At 36.5% G+C, this 16,163-nt stretch overlaps 1 protein-coding gene across 1 annotated transcript in view; it reads left to right on the top strand.

Annotated features, from left to right (window-relative positions):
• LOC126251649 (FAD synthase-like) overlaps positions 1–11,457 on the top strand; it is an 87,280-nt gene extending 75,823 nt beyond the window's left edge. The window contains exon 6 of the mRNA XM_049952203.1: positions 10,440–11,457. The gene's annotated coding sequence lies outside the window, so the exon portion shown is untranslated. The remainder of the gene's footprint in view (positions 1–10,439) is intronic.
• Positions 11,458–16,163: the final 4,706 nt, after the last annotated feature.

Here is a 16,163-nt window from a genome sequence, read left to right as displayed (position 1 = left end):
ACATAGGTTCATTCATTGGTAAAGCAGGTGGTGGACTTCAGTTTATTGGGAGAATACTGGGAAAGTGCAATTAATCTACAAAAGAGGTTGCTTACATATCACTCATGCGACTGGTTCTGGAATATTACTCAAGTGTGTGGGACCTGTACCAGATACAACTTACAGGGGTTATTGAATATATACAGAGGAGGGCATCATGAATGGTCACAGGTTTGCTTAATGCAGAGTGTTACAGAGATACTAAAAGAAAAGAACTGGCAGGTTCTTGAACAAAGACATAAACTACCCTGAGAAGGTCTGTTTACAAAGTTTCAAGAATTAGCTTTAAATTATTACTCTAGGGATATACAATAACCCCATATGTATTGCTCACATAGGGATCATGAGCATAAGATTAGAATAATTACTGCATGCACAGAGGCATTCAGTCAATCATTCTTCCTGCACTCCATATGTGAATGGAACAAGAAGAAACCCTAATAACTAGTACAATGGGGTGTACCCTCTGCCATGCACCTCCCAGTGGTTTCCAGAGTATGGATGTAGATCTAGACGTATGTTCCCAATATTGCCACAGTCTCTGTATTTCCATTGCTTGTGGTAACTGTTATAGTCACCCAGATATGTAGCAGTATTGAGAAAGTGTGTGGATAACTTGGACTGACCAGGAATGGCTGCTTGAGTAAATGAGCCAATTTCTACAATAACATTATGAATTTCACCATCAGTAGGTGTATAAATGAGAGGCATTTGCTGTATCTTCTTAAATGTACATTGCTATACCATATGGTGGATGGTATATAGCACCTAGGAATCGTTACCTGGTATTTTTCCCATTTTTAGGCTTCAGTACCTCAGTTGGTAAAAATAGAAGCTTTGTAGGATCACTTTGTTGCCAGTCTGTCTGTTTGACTCTTGAGAACCTTTTTTTTGTCAGGAATGGATAGAAATATCAAGTTGAAATTTACATCACATAGTAAGGCTTTGGTGACATCAAAAATTTATGCTTCTATACCAGTACCATCCAAAGATATGGCCATGTATGTCACATATTTTGAGTCTCACAAACTCCCTCGTCAAATTCTATAGGGTACTTCCCAATGGTATAGAATCACGAAATATGCAGAAAGCAAGGTTCCACATGACAAGTGAAGGGGAAAAAAATTTGAAAATTGTTAATTTGTAATTATATCACATGAAAAAAAGGCTTGTTATCTGTCTGTCTGTCCACCTGTTAAGACCTCTTTTTCTCAGGAACAGGGAGACTAAACAAAATGAGAATTTATGTTACATAGCAAAATCTATAGCCTTTTGGTGGTGTAAACAATTTCAGTTTTTGTGTCAATGGAGTCAAAAGTTACAGCCATTTATGTCATATTTTGATTTCTTGCCAGTATCAGTATCGATATAGTTGGTCTTCCATTTCACTATGAGTTTCCAGCATGACAACTAGGTCAATGTTATTTTTTTACAGTTTTGATAGGCATTGGCATATGTTTTCTATATTAATGTGATAAATTTGGGCTGAGTATCTGAGTTTTCTGGTCAGTAGGTCCTAAGAAGAACCATTTGTTTGGTCTGACAACATGTTTGCTTTTTGAGATACATGGAATGTGTATTATGGTCATGAGATCGCAAGATCGTCTGACCGCCAGCATTTTCTAGTTCATTTAGTGTCACTCAGGCTGCTTGTGTATCCTTCTGCCATGGAGGCAAACTAGCTTTACACCCTTGCATACGTGTAAGGGACCTGAAGACTAATAAATGGTAGGACAGAGATTTCGAAGCCAGGTTTTAAACTGTAAAATATTTCCATGGGAGGATGTGCACTCTGACCATAAGTTATTGGCTGTCAATTGCAATTAAACCTGACAACATTGCAGAAAGATAGGAAATTAAGAAGATGGGACCCAAAGAAGTTCAAAGAACCAAAGGTTGCTAAGAGTTACAAGTTTGTCATTAGGTAACAGCAGGGGAAAGGAATATGGTAGAAGAGAAGTGGATAGCTTTGAGAGACGAAACAGGGAAGGTAGCAGAGGATCACATAGGTAGAGAAAGACAAGGCATAGTAGAAATCCCTGGATAACATATGAGATATTGAATTTGACAAAAGGAGAAATACAAAAATTTAGCTGTCAAAAGAGAATACTGGCATCTAAAAAATAAGACTGGCAGAAAGGGCACAATGGCTAAGTGGGACTGACCACAGGACAAATGCAAGGTTGTAGGAACATGCATAAGCAGAGGAGAGATGGATGCTGCTTATAGAACAATTAAAGAAACCTTTAGAGAAAATCTGTATGAATATCAAGACCTCAGGTCGCAAGTCATTAGTAAGCAAATAAGGGAAAGCTGATAGGAACATATAGAGGATCTATACAATGAAAACAAATCTCTGGATGTGTGTGAAGGTCAGAGGGGAAATATGATAATGCGAGAAGAATTTGACAGAGTGCTGACTGACCTAAGTCAAACAAGACCACTGGAGTAGACAACATTTCCTCAGAATCAATGAGTGAGAAACTTGAAAGTGCTAGCCATGATAAAATTATTCTGCCTGGTGTGCAAGATAGATGAGACAGGCAATATGCCCACAGAATTCAGGAAGAATGTAATAATTCCAGTTTCAAAGAAGGCAGGTGCTGAAAGGTGTGAATAATACAAGACCAGCAGTGTCATAAATCACTGTTGCAAAATATTGACACAAATTACATACAGCAGAAAGGAAAAACTGATAAAAGCCGACCTCGGGGAAAACAAGTTTGGGTTCTGGAGAAATTTAGATACATGCAAAGCAATACTGACACAACAACTTATCTTAGAAGAAATACTGAGGGAAATAGAGACAAAAAACTGGGAGCAAACCATTATTTGCAACTTGCACAGAAACCAGATTGCAGTTGAAAGGGAAGCAGTGGTTGAGAAGGCAGTAAGACAGGGTTGTAGCCTGTGCCCAATGTGTTATTCAGTCTGTACATTTTGAGCAAGATGTGAAGGAAACCAAGGAGAAAATATAAAAACTCTGAGATTTGACGATCACATTGTAATTTTGTCAGGATATGAAAATACAGTTGAACAAAATGGGTAGTGTCTTGAAAGGAGGATATAAGATGAACATCAATTAAAGTGAACCAAAGGTTATGGAAAGGAGCTGAATTAAATCAGGCAATGCTGAGGGAATTAGATTAGGAAATGAGACACTACAAGTAATAGATGAGTTTTGCTAGTTGGTCAGTTAAATAACTGATGATGGCCAAAGTAGAGAGGATATGAAATGAAGGCTCACAATGTCAAGAAAAGCTTTTCTGAAGAAGAGAAATTTGTTAATATCTAATATCAATTTAAATCTTAGAAAGACTTGTCCGGAGGGATTTGTCTGTGATTCAACCTTGTATGGAAGTGAAAAATGGGCAATAAACAGTTCAGACAAGAAGAGAATAGAAGCTTTTGGAATGTAGTGCTACTGAGGAATGCTGAAGATCAGATGGACAGATTGAATAACAAATGAGGAAGTACTGAATCAGTTTGGTGAAAAATAAATTTATGGCACAACTTGACTAAAAGAAGGGATTGATTGATAGGACACACCGTGAAGCATAAGGGATTCATGTATTTTGCAGTGGATGGATGTGTAGAATGTAAACATTGTAGAGGATGACCAAGGACAGTAAGCAGGTTTAAACAGATGTATGGTGTGGTAGTTATGCAGAAAGTAAAGGGGCATGTACAGAGTGTACTAACTTGGAGAGGTGCAGCAAACCAGTCCTCTAACTAAAGACCACAGCAGATGAAAAATAATTTATTTAGCTTGTGAACTGCATCCAAGATTTTGTGATAAAAGTACAAGATGTAGACATAACATTCTTTGATTAGAGAAGTCAATTAGATATAAAAGATACTCAATAAAGTTCACATAAACCCTTTATTAAACCGGTGACATTTCATTTAAGTACCCTAATAGTTACTGTGAAATCAGATATAATTATCAACTAGCAAGATTGTTTTACATATCAGCTAATATGATTGTTGGGTATGGTAGATTTCAAAACAGTCTTCTAAATGAAGAGCAACATCACACATTTTATATTGGCATGCACTTTCGCTTCTTTTTCTTCTTGAGTAGCACTTAACACACCTTTTAATTATAATCTTTTTCTTATCAGTTGGAGATAAGTGCAGGGGGAAATGAGCTCATGGTTTTGCATGAAGTCTCATAGTGACAGTACTCATTGACAGTCATCTGTAAACAGAGTACTGCATTCTCTAGCAGTTGTTGTAAACCCTCCTTAGTACCACCATGAACTAATCTCTTCACCATGTTGCTTGTGTACTAAGATCAACTAACATGTGATACACATGGCCTGTGCTTAATCTTATGATTTAAATGTATAGCAACCTCTTGTGAGTACAGTTTGTCACTTTATGAGATTGGGTGAATGGTGAAAACCTCATAATCTTTAAAAAATTTCATTTTCTGCATCTTTAAAAAGAGATGAAATGTTATGGAGAGTAGCCCTTTTAAAGCTCTTTTAAAGAATTGGAGAAAATAATCTGTGATCTACTCATTCACAGTGAGACGGTGAATCGGAACAGTATCCAAAATCTTATTACACGGGTGATTGCTTGTAGTGATACATTACATATGAGAAGTTTGGAAATTAATGAGGTTTATAAAAACAGAACACTGATTGAAGTAAAAATATATTCCACTGTGAGTTATAAAGATCTGCAATTATCACTCTTCTGATAATTCACCACACTGACCGAATTAAAAATATATTCAACCATGAGTTCCAAAGCTCTGCAGTTATCACTCTTTTGATAATTCACCTGTAGTGCCTAGGCACATCAAGACTAGTTTTATACACATTGAGACCAAACACTACATCTCAAATTAATGTATAGCTGTACACATCACAAATCTGATTATATCACTTGAAGGGGGAGAAAAGTACACAGCAAAAGTTAGCATTATACCTGTACAACTGACCCTCTGTTATGCTTTAAAATTTTATGAGAATAACCTGCAGATTCTTCTATCTCATGAGCCTCTCCTGTTGTTGCTGCTGCTGTTGTTGTTGTTGTTGTAGCATTAAGTCCAAAGACTGGTTTGATGCAGCTCTCCACTCTGCTCTCTCTTGTGCAGGCCTCATCATCTCCAAATAACTACAATGACTTACATCCTTTTGAACCTACACTCCATATTCATCTCTTGGTCTCCATCTACAATTTTTACTTCCTTCTAATATAAATTAGTGATCCCGTGATGTCTCAGGAATGAGATTATTTATTGTCTATGTTTCACTTCCATACAAGGTTAAGCCCCAGACAGAGACCTTCAGAAAAAACTTCCTAACTCTTAAATATGTATTCAATGTTATCAAATTTCTCTTTTTCAGAAACACTTTTCTTGACATTGCCATTCTACATTTCATATCTCCTCTATTTTGGCCATCATCAGTTATTTAACTGCCCCACTAGCAAAACTCATCTACTACTTATAGTGTTTCATTTCCTAATCTAATTCCCTTAGCATTTCCTAAGTTAATTTGAGTACATTCCATTACCATTGTTTTGCTTTTGTTAATGTCCATCTCATATTCTCCTTTCAAGATGCTGCCCATTGTGTGTTCAACTGCTCTTCCAAGTCCTTTTCTGAGAATTAAATGTTATAGGCAAACTTTGAAGTTTTTATTTCTTCTCCAAGAACTTTAATACCTCCTCCAAATTCTTCTTTTGGTTCCTATACAACTTGCTCAGTTTATAGATTGAATAACGTTGGGGATAGGCTACAACCCTGTCTCATTTCCTTCTCAACCACTGCTTCCTTTTCATGCCCCTCAACTCTGCAATTGCCATCTGGTTTCTGTACAAGTTGTAAATAGCCTTTTGCTCCCTGTATTTTATCCCTTCTATCTTCAGAATTTCAAAGAGTGTATTCCAGTCAACATTGTTCTGACTTTTTTTATAATATTGCCTTCTCCAAGTCTACAAATGTTATAAATATAGGTTTGCATTTCCTTAACCTATCTTCTAAGAGAAGTCATAGGATCAGTATTTCCTTACATGTCCACACATTTCTCAGTAGTTCAAAGTAATCTTACTTGATGTTGGTTTATACTAGTTTCATTTCCGTAACAAGTTTTTATTACTGTTTTGCAACCATGGCTTATTAAACCATAGTTCAATAATATTCACACCTGTCAGCATCTGCTTTCTATGTAATTCAAATTATTACATTCTTCTTGAAGTCTGCAAATGTTTTGCCTGTCTGATATACCTTGCAGGGCAGGTGGAATAGTTTTTCTTTGGCTGGCTCTCCCAAGGATAGTGGTACTTCTGACAGAATGTCATCTACTAGGAGGACCTTGTTTCAATTAGGTCTTTCAGTGTGCTGTCAAATTCTTCTCGCAGTTCCTTTCTCATCTTCATCTACATTTTTTTCCCTTTCTATAATATTGTCTCCAAGTTCATTTCTCTTATATAGCCCCTCTGTATACTCCTTCCATCTTTCAACTTTCCTTTCCTTGCTCTTTTCCTTCTTGGCCTCTCCTAGACAATCAGAAAAAGAGAAGGGAACATCTCTAGATCAGTACACCACACTCTCACCCATTTTCCCTTCTGCTGAGATCTGCTAGTGATCTAATTAGGTCTCTGTACTCAATGCAGATAACACTTTTTCACTAGAATTGTTGTATTTTCTTCTTGTAACCATCACTGTCAAATGAAAGGGTGCTTTGAGAAGGATTGGGACTCATACTTGTGAGGAGAGGATAATCTGTTGTTTCCCTGTATCACGTCATCCTAATCTTTAGGTTTTCATATTGTAGCTGATTACATATCCAGTACGTCCCCAATGTGCTAACAGTTTATACTGTGTGCCCCACTAAAACCTCCCTGATTTCAAAGACCCTGGAAAACACACACACACAGTAGATACGACAATGAAAAATGCACCACATTGTAGAGCATCTCAAAGAATTTGTTTATTTATTTATTTATTTATTTATCATCAATACACCCTTTACATGTGAACCATTTGTAGCAAAAAGAATGTCGAGTCTATATTCAATTTCTTGCCAAGTTCTTTGTAACATTTCCTCTGTTATTGTTGCAGTCGCGTTAGTGATACGATGTCACAATGTAGGAATATTGTCCACTTTGGTTGCATACACCCTGTCCTTCATGAATCCCCACATGAAGAAAGCAAGCGTCGTAATGCCGGATGAACGTGGTGGCCAGGCAATGGGTCTGCCGCGTCCGAACCAAAGATTGGGAAATTTCCTAACCAGGAACTTGCGAACAGCCGTTGACCAATGTGGTGGTGCTCCATCTTGTTGAAAAATGATGTTGGGTTGCAAGTCTTGTATCTGAGGGTACACAAACTGCTCCAACATGTCCAGATACACTGGCCCATTCACTGTTTGTTCCACAAAGAAGAACGGTCCAACAATCCTGTCGTGCATTAGCCTGCACCAGACGTTTAGTTTAGGGCTGTCACGAATGTGTTCAGTGACAACGTGCGAATTTTGAAAACCCCAAATCTGAACATTATGCCTATTAATCCTTCCTGATAGATGAAAGGTTGCCTTATCTGAGAATAAACATCTTTCCAGGAAGTTGGCATCCATATCAACGTGTGTTGATATCTGAAGCAAATTGTTGTCAGCGCGGATTGTCATTGGCCATCAGATATTGCAGAATTTGCACTTTGTAAGCACACATACAAAGACGTTGGTGAACTTCACAATGCAACGTTGATCGAGGTCTGTCAAGTTGCCTAGATGCTTGACGAATTGACTTACGTGGGCTTCTGAGAAATGTTTGTCTGATATCCTCCACTGTCTCTTCTGAAACTCCATAACTTGCACTGCCAGAATGTTTCAGAACACTTCCTGTTGCCAGAAACTTCCTATACCATTCCTTAATTATTTCTGCTTGCGTGTGCTGCTGTGGAGTCTCCATTTTCACTTCATGTGACCATGCTGTTCTCTGGTGACGATACTTGGTGCTTCTGATATGGGAATATAAATTCTTTGAGATGCTCTACAATGTGGTGCATTTTTTATTGTCATTTCAGGGAGGTTTGAATGGGACACCCTGTATATATCTACAAGATATTTATTCTTGACACTTTCTAACTCACCCCCTCCAACCCACTCCCCTTGTCGTCCTAATTATTTCCTCCTTGTGCTGTTCAGTTTCCCGTGTCGTCCTAATTATTTCCTCCTTGCGCTGTTCAGTTTCCCGTGCTCATCCTTGTCATTTTCCCTCCATCTAATCACCCAACTACTCTCTACATCTCACCCTCTTACTTGTCACCCTGTCCCACATGATCGTCCCCTTCATCACCTTGTCTTCCCTCCTCAACATAATCATCCCCTTCCTCACCCAGTCTACCGCTCACCTTGTCACCCACCCTCTTTCCCACCTCATCACCCTCCCCCTGTTTGTCACCCCTCTATCTTGGTCACCCTCTTGCTCCTCACCACCCTCCCCCACATAATCATCCTCTCCTTCACCTTGCCACCCTCCCATTTTCCAACTTTATCACTCTCACCCTCTTTGCTCCTCTCTCTCTCTCTCTCTCTCTCTCTGTCTCTCTCTCTCTCTCTCTCTCTCTCTCTCTCTCTCTCTCTCTGTCACCTCCCACTCTTCACCACCCTCTCCTGCTTTGTCACCCTCCCCCCTCTTCTTCACCCCACCCCCCTCCCCCCCCCATTCTTTAGTGTACCCCCTCTGTCGCCCTCACCAGCTCTTGCATATATTGATTTCTAAATTTTAAGTAAATTTATATGAGTGCTCAGATTTTTTACAATTCTGATCAAGGCAAATGGTGACAGAAAATTTGACTCAGTATCATACAAAATTATGCAACTGCAGATGGTCTCTCATCCCCTTTCATGTACAAAACTATGCTCACATAATTTTTAGAATGCTCTGTGCTTACTCCAACATTACCCATTATCTACTTAATGAAATTTAGTTTTCCATCACTGATCACTCTCCAGCATACTATAACCTGCCTTTTCATATTCAAACGTGGATAAGTAGTGTATTATGTGATGTCTCCTGCAGTACTGTGGTGTCTTAAGAAGTCCTCACTTTAAAGATGCACAGAGGGGTGCATTCTTGAATAGACAATGTTTCCCCTGACCACTTGTTTTAAACTAGCATTTTTGCAATGTTTATACACACAATTTATAGCCTGATTAATAAGCAATTTGAATGACTCTGCTTTACACATGATTGGTGTTTCTTGTCATATTTTAAAGTTTAGTATTACATATTCTGAGAAGTTTCAAGAGGAGCTAAATATGGCCCTACTATTACTGCAACAGTAAGTTCGTGTTAAGTTACTGTCAAACACGTATCTCTATGGGGTACTGTTATGTCACAGTAGAACAGGTTTTAAATTTTGTGTAATTTCCAGCCTCTTCCCTATATTAGGCCAGTTTTAACATTTATCAGTGTGCTGTTTCTGTGCTAGTCAGGTACATTTAGCCAGCCAAACTGCTGTTTCAAATACTTTATTTTTTATCAAGGCTTTAACTAAGACATATTTTCCCTGATAGCTGTCACTATTGTTTTAATGTATTAAAAGTAAAGGCTTGAAAGGTTTTAAGCCCACTCATTCAATAAGATTTTTTTTGTCTTGCTAATAACTTCCGTGTAGAGGGACCTAAATCAAAATCTAAAACCATCCTTCAGTGGGGTGGCTCCACTATCTTATGATAAATCTTGTGTGCCATTCTCAGCCTAACATTTTCTAGTGAATTGAAAGGTTGGCTGATATTTACCTTCAGACAGCATAATTCCTAGTATTGCCAGTACTAAGTGTTAAACTGGAAAACAGTTATCTTAGTGTAGGAACTGTGTACTTCTTGTTCATGACTGAAAAATGGGTCAGTTGGAGAAGGTTGGAAAGGTGGTACATCACTAATAATGTACATTGAGAGGCAATGCTAGGAATTCACCTGCTGAAGGTAAATATTGACCACTTTTTTTTCTCTCTTTCTTTGAAATTTTAACAATTTTGTCAACTGAATTTTCCATTTGCTACATTGAAATAAACTCTCTCCCCTTAGTTTAACAAAAGAGTGATATCCAAACTGAATATGAATTTTCTCATTGTATATTTGTGAAGTATGGCGCAGTCCTCAAAATTAGGAGAATTGGCAGATATTCCATAGATAGTGTAATACATAGAAAAGTGTCTAGTTAATTTATTGCATTATCAACAAACATTTAAACATGTTTCAGGTAATGTTTATCTGCAAAACTGTGTATCTCTGAATTAATTCTATGAGAGTACACAGTTATTTTCTTTTTATGTAGACTTGTTCAGTGTTAGAAGTTGTGAGTAATTTTGATAAATTAATACGATTAAGCTTTTCACTTGCTTTGTGGTGTAAACACTCTTTCTCTTCCGCTTGTAGGGAGCTGAGTAAACATCGGGTCCTAACAACTTCTGAATGTGAGACAATACTGGTGTTTCCTCAAAATGCTGCATCTATTATTTATTGTTAAAATCTGTGTAATAATTCTGTTAATCACGCACATTGTGAGAAAAGTAAAGCTTTAATGTTAGAGTTAAGGAAAAACAATATCAGTTAAAGAAATCTCTTGTAACTGTGTTATCTCTAAGATGGCTTTTATGAAAATAATGATAATATGATACTCTCTCATAAAATAGCCTTATGCACTGATATGCCTACTTATGATGAATCTCTGGGACAAAAATGAGGAATATATGTACTTAATGAACTTACCTTAATTTTAAGGATGCACAGTTGTTAGTCATAAGAGAGCCTGTAGGTATGCTATTATTTGATACATTCATTACTGAAATTATATCATTATTATTCATTTACCATTTTATAGAAGTTCATAGATTATCAAAAGTATGAAAGGGTTTTTCTATTTTTTTCTATTACTATTACTATGGTAAAGCCCGAGAAGTAGTGCTTAGTACATAATAGTGCTTAAGCAAAGCACTGTCTCATTAGTTAATATCTGTGTCAAACATTCTGTAAATAATTGTCTAAATTTTGTTTTAAAGCAAAAATGTACCTGATACATTCATTTTCTTAAGGGTTCCAAATTAATAAGCATTTTCTGCTTTCATTACAAAACATTGTTGCATAAGATGCTCACTTTGTCTTCCTTGTGCTCCAGTTTCAAAAAATCGCAATATTAATGTAGCTAGTTTTGTAAAATGTTCTGTGTTGAGTGATTTTAATTTCAGGTTGCTAGTTTCATTCTGTAGGTGAAGTATTGCAATGATCATTTTGATGAAATGAACTCTCATTTATTATGTAGCATGCTTATGTGAACATTGATTTCCAATATTGCAGTAAAACTTCTGTGCACTATTAAAATAAACTGTGTTATGAGACTGGAGAAACCATTGTTTATATATGAAAAATGTATAAATATTTAGTGAGAAAAGTATATATATATATATATATATATATATATATATATATATATATATATATATATATATATGTTATGGTGCATGGATATGATTCTGAAACCAGTGGCCATTTAATTCTGTGTCTTTACTTTTTTACCAGAGGTTCTGCACTCAGGACAAATTTTAAAGACAAGAAACTGTTTATATATACTTGTGCTGATAAAATAAATTGTTGATATTGTATTTTAAAAAGTTCTTTTATCTTTTTTACAATGACCTTAATAACAACACAGACCTAAAACACCTGCCATGAATGAGGAGCAAGTCAAATTAAATTTTAACACAAGGATGTAACTGTCATATTACAGCTGGCAGTCAACATACCACAATACAGGGAGACAGAGAGAGTGTGTGCGTGTGTGTGTGTGTGTGTGTGTGTGTGTGTGTGTGTGTGTGTGTGTGTTTTGATTACATTTAACATCCATACTGTCTTTGTCCTTTCACTTGTTATAGGTGAGCATAATAAAACAGGCAAAAATGCCATTATTTTGAAAAAAGCTGTTACTTCATCAGTTATGCTAAGCAGCTGCTGATTATCTAAAAGGAAACAAGGAAGATAAGTGTTTAATGTTCCACTGAATGAATTTTCTGCTGTTGCTTGGTTTTATAAAGACACAGTGGTAATAATTAGTATACTGAAGGGTGAAGAGGGAAGCAGTTGACTATTTCAAAGTGAATTGTTTGTTGTGAACAGAGAATCAGCATGGTATGATTAATTGATTATGTAGCAGATGTTAGTTTTTAATTACATATTTCAGCCTTGAGTCATACAAGTGGTATCATTACTGGCTTTAACTTATTACGAAATTACATAGTTGTGCATCAACTGAAGAGCCCCTGAGTGACTGTGTAACATTTCAAATCATCTTATGATGGCTTGATAATAAGCTGAAACTTGCATGACCTGAGACTGAAATAAATAAATAAATTACAATAAGAAAACTAGAAGGTCCTTGTGTTTCCCTAAGGTCAGTCTGTGGCCATAGTGGTGGCTGCTGAAAGTGAATAATGTTGAGGTGGGTGCTCAATAGAATGGAACATGTTCTTGGTGATGGCTGTAACTAAGTACTGGCATGCGCCACTGGTTATATGGCTGTTAATAGCATCTGTCTTTGTGCAGTTTCCAGAGTTTCAAATTAGTGTGGAATTCAGTTAATGTTTTCAACCTAGCAAAGATGAAATATGAAGAACGTGGTATGTAGCTGATATCACATCCTTCTCCTGAAGGCCTCAATAAGTGTTATTTATTAGGTAATTTCTTGGATATTCATTCCCATGATGTCGACATTTTGGTAGAAATAATGAAAACATTAGAAGAAAACAGAAAATAACTTAGGCAATTCCATGAATTGTGGTGCAAACAATGATTGTTATGCTAATTAAAGGCCAAAACAAATATAGAGTACGTTAAGCACAAAGAAAACATATACAGTAATAGTTTTCAGTGAGACAGAAAAGGCGATAAATTTTTAAGTTAAATGAAGGAGGACGAAAATGCTTAAAATTAAGCAGTGTGCAAGGCCGGTTTCATTTTGTAAAATCAGGACATGAACTGTATAAATAGAAGAAAGATTTGCACAAGGAATGAAATACAGATTTAGAACTGCTCTTGAGAGTCAGTGTACATAATGGAGATCTGTGAGTCTGGGCACTCTGAATTACTTGTGAGATGAACATTACCTATTTCCAGGCTTCTTCGATTTGGTTAAACAGATTCAGGAAATTATAAAGAAACCAAGTCACAAAATTATGGAGTTTACCACAAGTAAACTTGTAGAGGAGTTGTCATTAATAAGCAATACTATAGAGAAATTTGTAGCTGACATGAAGAAGGAACTTCTTGTTATCCTCTAAAAGTTGTGTATAAAGACAATGAGTCAGGTTTTGTGCCAACCACCCTTCATCATTTCAAGCAAAAAGAAAGACAGAGTCCCTTGTGCAATTGATGAATGCTGTAATACATTCATATACAAAAATGCCAGTGATAAGTATCTGTGAATTATTGTTTTCACAGCTTCATCTCTGTCTTCAGGAACATCAAGGAAAATTAGGACCAAAAATTTAAAACAAAAAGGACTCTCTACTTGGAAATACCTTGTAATTGACATAGCAAAATATGGAAAAATGGGAGAGAGTAATTTTCAGTGCTACATCTGAAACATCGTCTTACCATTTGTAGAAAAGAATTCATTGTTTTTGTTGGACTCTTGACCTGCACATAACAACCACCCCTGTCTTTAGGAGGACTGAAAAACTTTTAATATAACTCAGTAATTAAATTTCCATGTGTGGACAGACAGTAGGACACTAATTGATAATGTTTTCTTTGATGAAGCTTAAAGCAAGAAAATAACTGTTTACCCAATAACAAATGGTCCCTCTGATAATGATGCACAGTTATTTAGGATAAACAACACAGCACCTTACACTATGGATACTCCTCAATGGAAATCAGTTAGAATAATTAATGACTCCATGACAAATGTTTTTAAGAATACTTTACAGGAGATGTAGTTTATAGTGAAGCAAATGCTAACATGGGATTGAATCTATTCCATGATATCCTCATATAATTATTTGAAAATAGCTTTCTGCATAATCTAAACTGAAAGGACACTACACAACGATGTGAAAAACCATGGATCTGTTAGAGGGATTAACGTATCTTGTGAAAGGAAAGGGGGAATGTATCTTTTGGCAAGATGGCAAGAACAAGTAGGGATTCTGCAATAGTCGCCCACTACAAAAACTACTCAAAATTACTAAGAAATGCTATTACAAAATCAAAGAACATGCACATAATGTCAGAAATAAGTACTTGCGACAGCAGACTTAAGGCTATGCAAAATTTAGTGAAATGAGAGACAGGACAGCCAGCCACACAAAAACATATCATCACTATTGAACTAAATGGAAGGTATGTAAACGATGAGTCAAAGGTAGCAAATGCATTTAATAATCATCTCTTAAATATAGTAGAAGACATAGGGACAACAGTTCAAGAGCAAAATCACAGCAGTATGTTGCAAATGTAATGTTATGTCTAACCAAAAGAATGCAGGAAGTTGTACTTAGTAATTCAAGCAAAATAATCCAGGGACATAATCCTGACTGGGGTGAAACCACATATGGGGTTTCCCAAGGTTCAATCTTAGGTCCACTACTGTTCCTCATGTATGTAAACAATCTTCCATCTAGTATACAACAAGCAGAATTAACTCTTTTAGCAGATTGTAATCAATCCAAGCATATGTACAGAAACAGAAGAAATGGTAAACAAAGTTCTTAAAAGTATCATTTTTTGGTTTTCTGTGAATGGTCTCACCCTCAATTTTAAAAAGACACAACATACTCTGTTCTGCACATTTAGAGGTGCTACACTGATGGTAAGTGTAACCCATGGTGAGGAAATAATAAATAGGGTGGAAACTTAAAAATTTTTTGGTGTCCCTAGTGATGAGAATTTAAATTGCAAAAACACATTTTGGTACTCTTAAAACAACTTACTTCCGCCACATTCGTGCTTACAATCATTGAAAATCTTGGGCAGAAACAAATCAGTAAGTTGATTTATTTCGTATATTTTAATTCAATAATGTCATATGGAATAATGTTCTGGGAAAAATCATCTCTAAAAAAGAGCATCCTCATTGTGCATAAACGTGTTGTAAAAATAATATGTGGTGCTTGCCCATGATCACCTTATAGACATCTGTTTAAGGAGTTGGGCATTCTGACTACTGCTTCACGGTATATTTATTCTCTCGTGAAGTTCGTTGTAAGTAATCCATTACTGTTCAGAAGGAACAATGAGGTACATAATTACAACACCAGCAGGAAGAAAATGACATTCATTAGTCCATGTTAAGGTTGTCTGTAGCACAAAGAAGAGTCACAATGCTGTAACAAAAATTTTTGATCACTTACCCAGTGATATTAAATGTCTGAGAGACAGCAAAATAAAGTTTGATAACAAACTAAGAAACTTTCTCCTTGACAACTTCTTCTATTCCTTAGAAGTATTTCCATTACTGTAATGCCTAAAAGGTGGTGGGTAGGAATTACTAACTCACATCTGTATATCTTTTTTTCTAACTACAGAATAGAACTGGAGGTACAAATTAATTTGCGCTGTGAAATTAAGCGCATTTTACATAACTTGTTGGTCATCATTGTAATCTATCTTGCAAAATGATCCATGGAACATGTAACTGACTGACTGACTGACAGACTATCTCAGATTCCACCCGGAACCACTAATGTGATTCTGCATCTCTATAAAAGATTTTTTCCATCGTGTAAAGCATTTTTTAGAAAATTTCTGGCCAATATAATTTCCAATAGCTCTTTGTCATTTCAGCTTTATTAGCAGAACAGTATTGTTGAACTTCAGTTCAGTTTCTGCACTGTCAGTTTGCATCAGCACATTTTATGTATTTGATCAAGTATGCCTGGTATGCTGAACAGTGGTGTTTCCCTTCCTGTCCTTCTGCATCTACCTAAACAGCCACACCATCAGCCACCACTCCTCCCATACAAACCAAGCTTGGCCAACCTCCTTAACATCCCACAGCTTTCACCACTGCCTCCCAGACCAAGAATAACCCATAATCCCAAGAACCAGTCACAACAGTACAGTGTCTTTCACCTCCCATGCAAAGCACTCTCCCCTCTTGAATCATCT

Source organism: Schistocerca nitens, chromosome 4 (assembly GCF_023898315.1).
Source record: "Schistocerca nitens isolate TAMUIC-IGC-003100 chromosome 4, iqSchNite1.1, whole genome shotgun sequence".
Lineage (NCBI taxonomy): Eukaryota > Metazoa > Arthropoda > Insecta > Orthoptera > Acrididae > Schistocerca > Schistocerca nitens.
The sequence above is the reverse complement of the archived record's forward strand: the minus strand, read 5'-3'. Positions and strand labels throughout refer to the sequence as shown.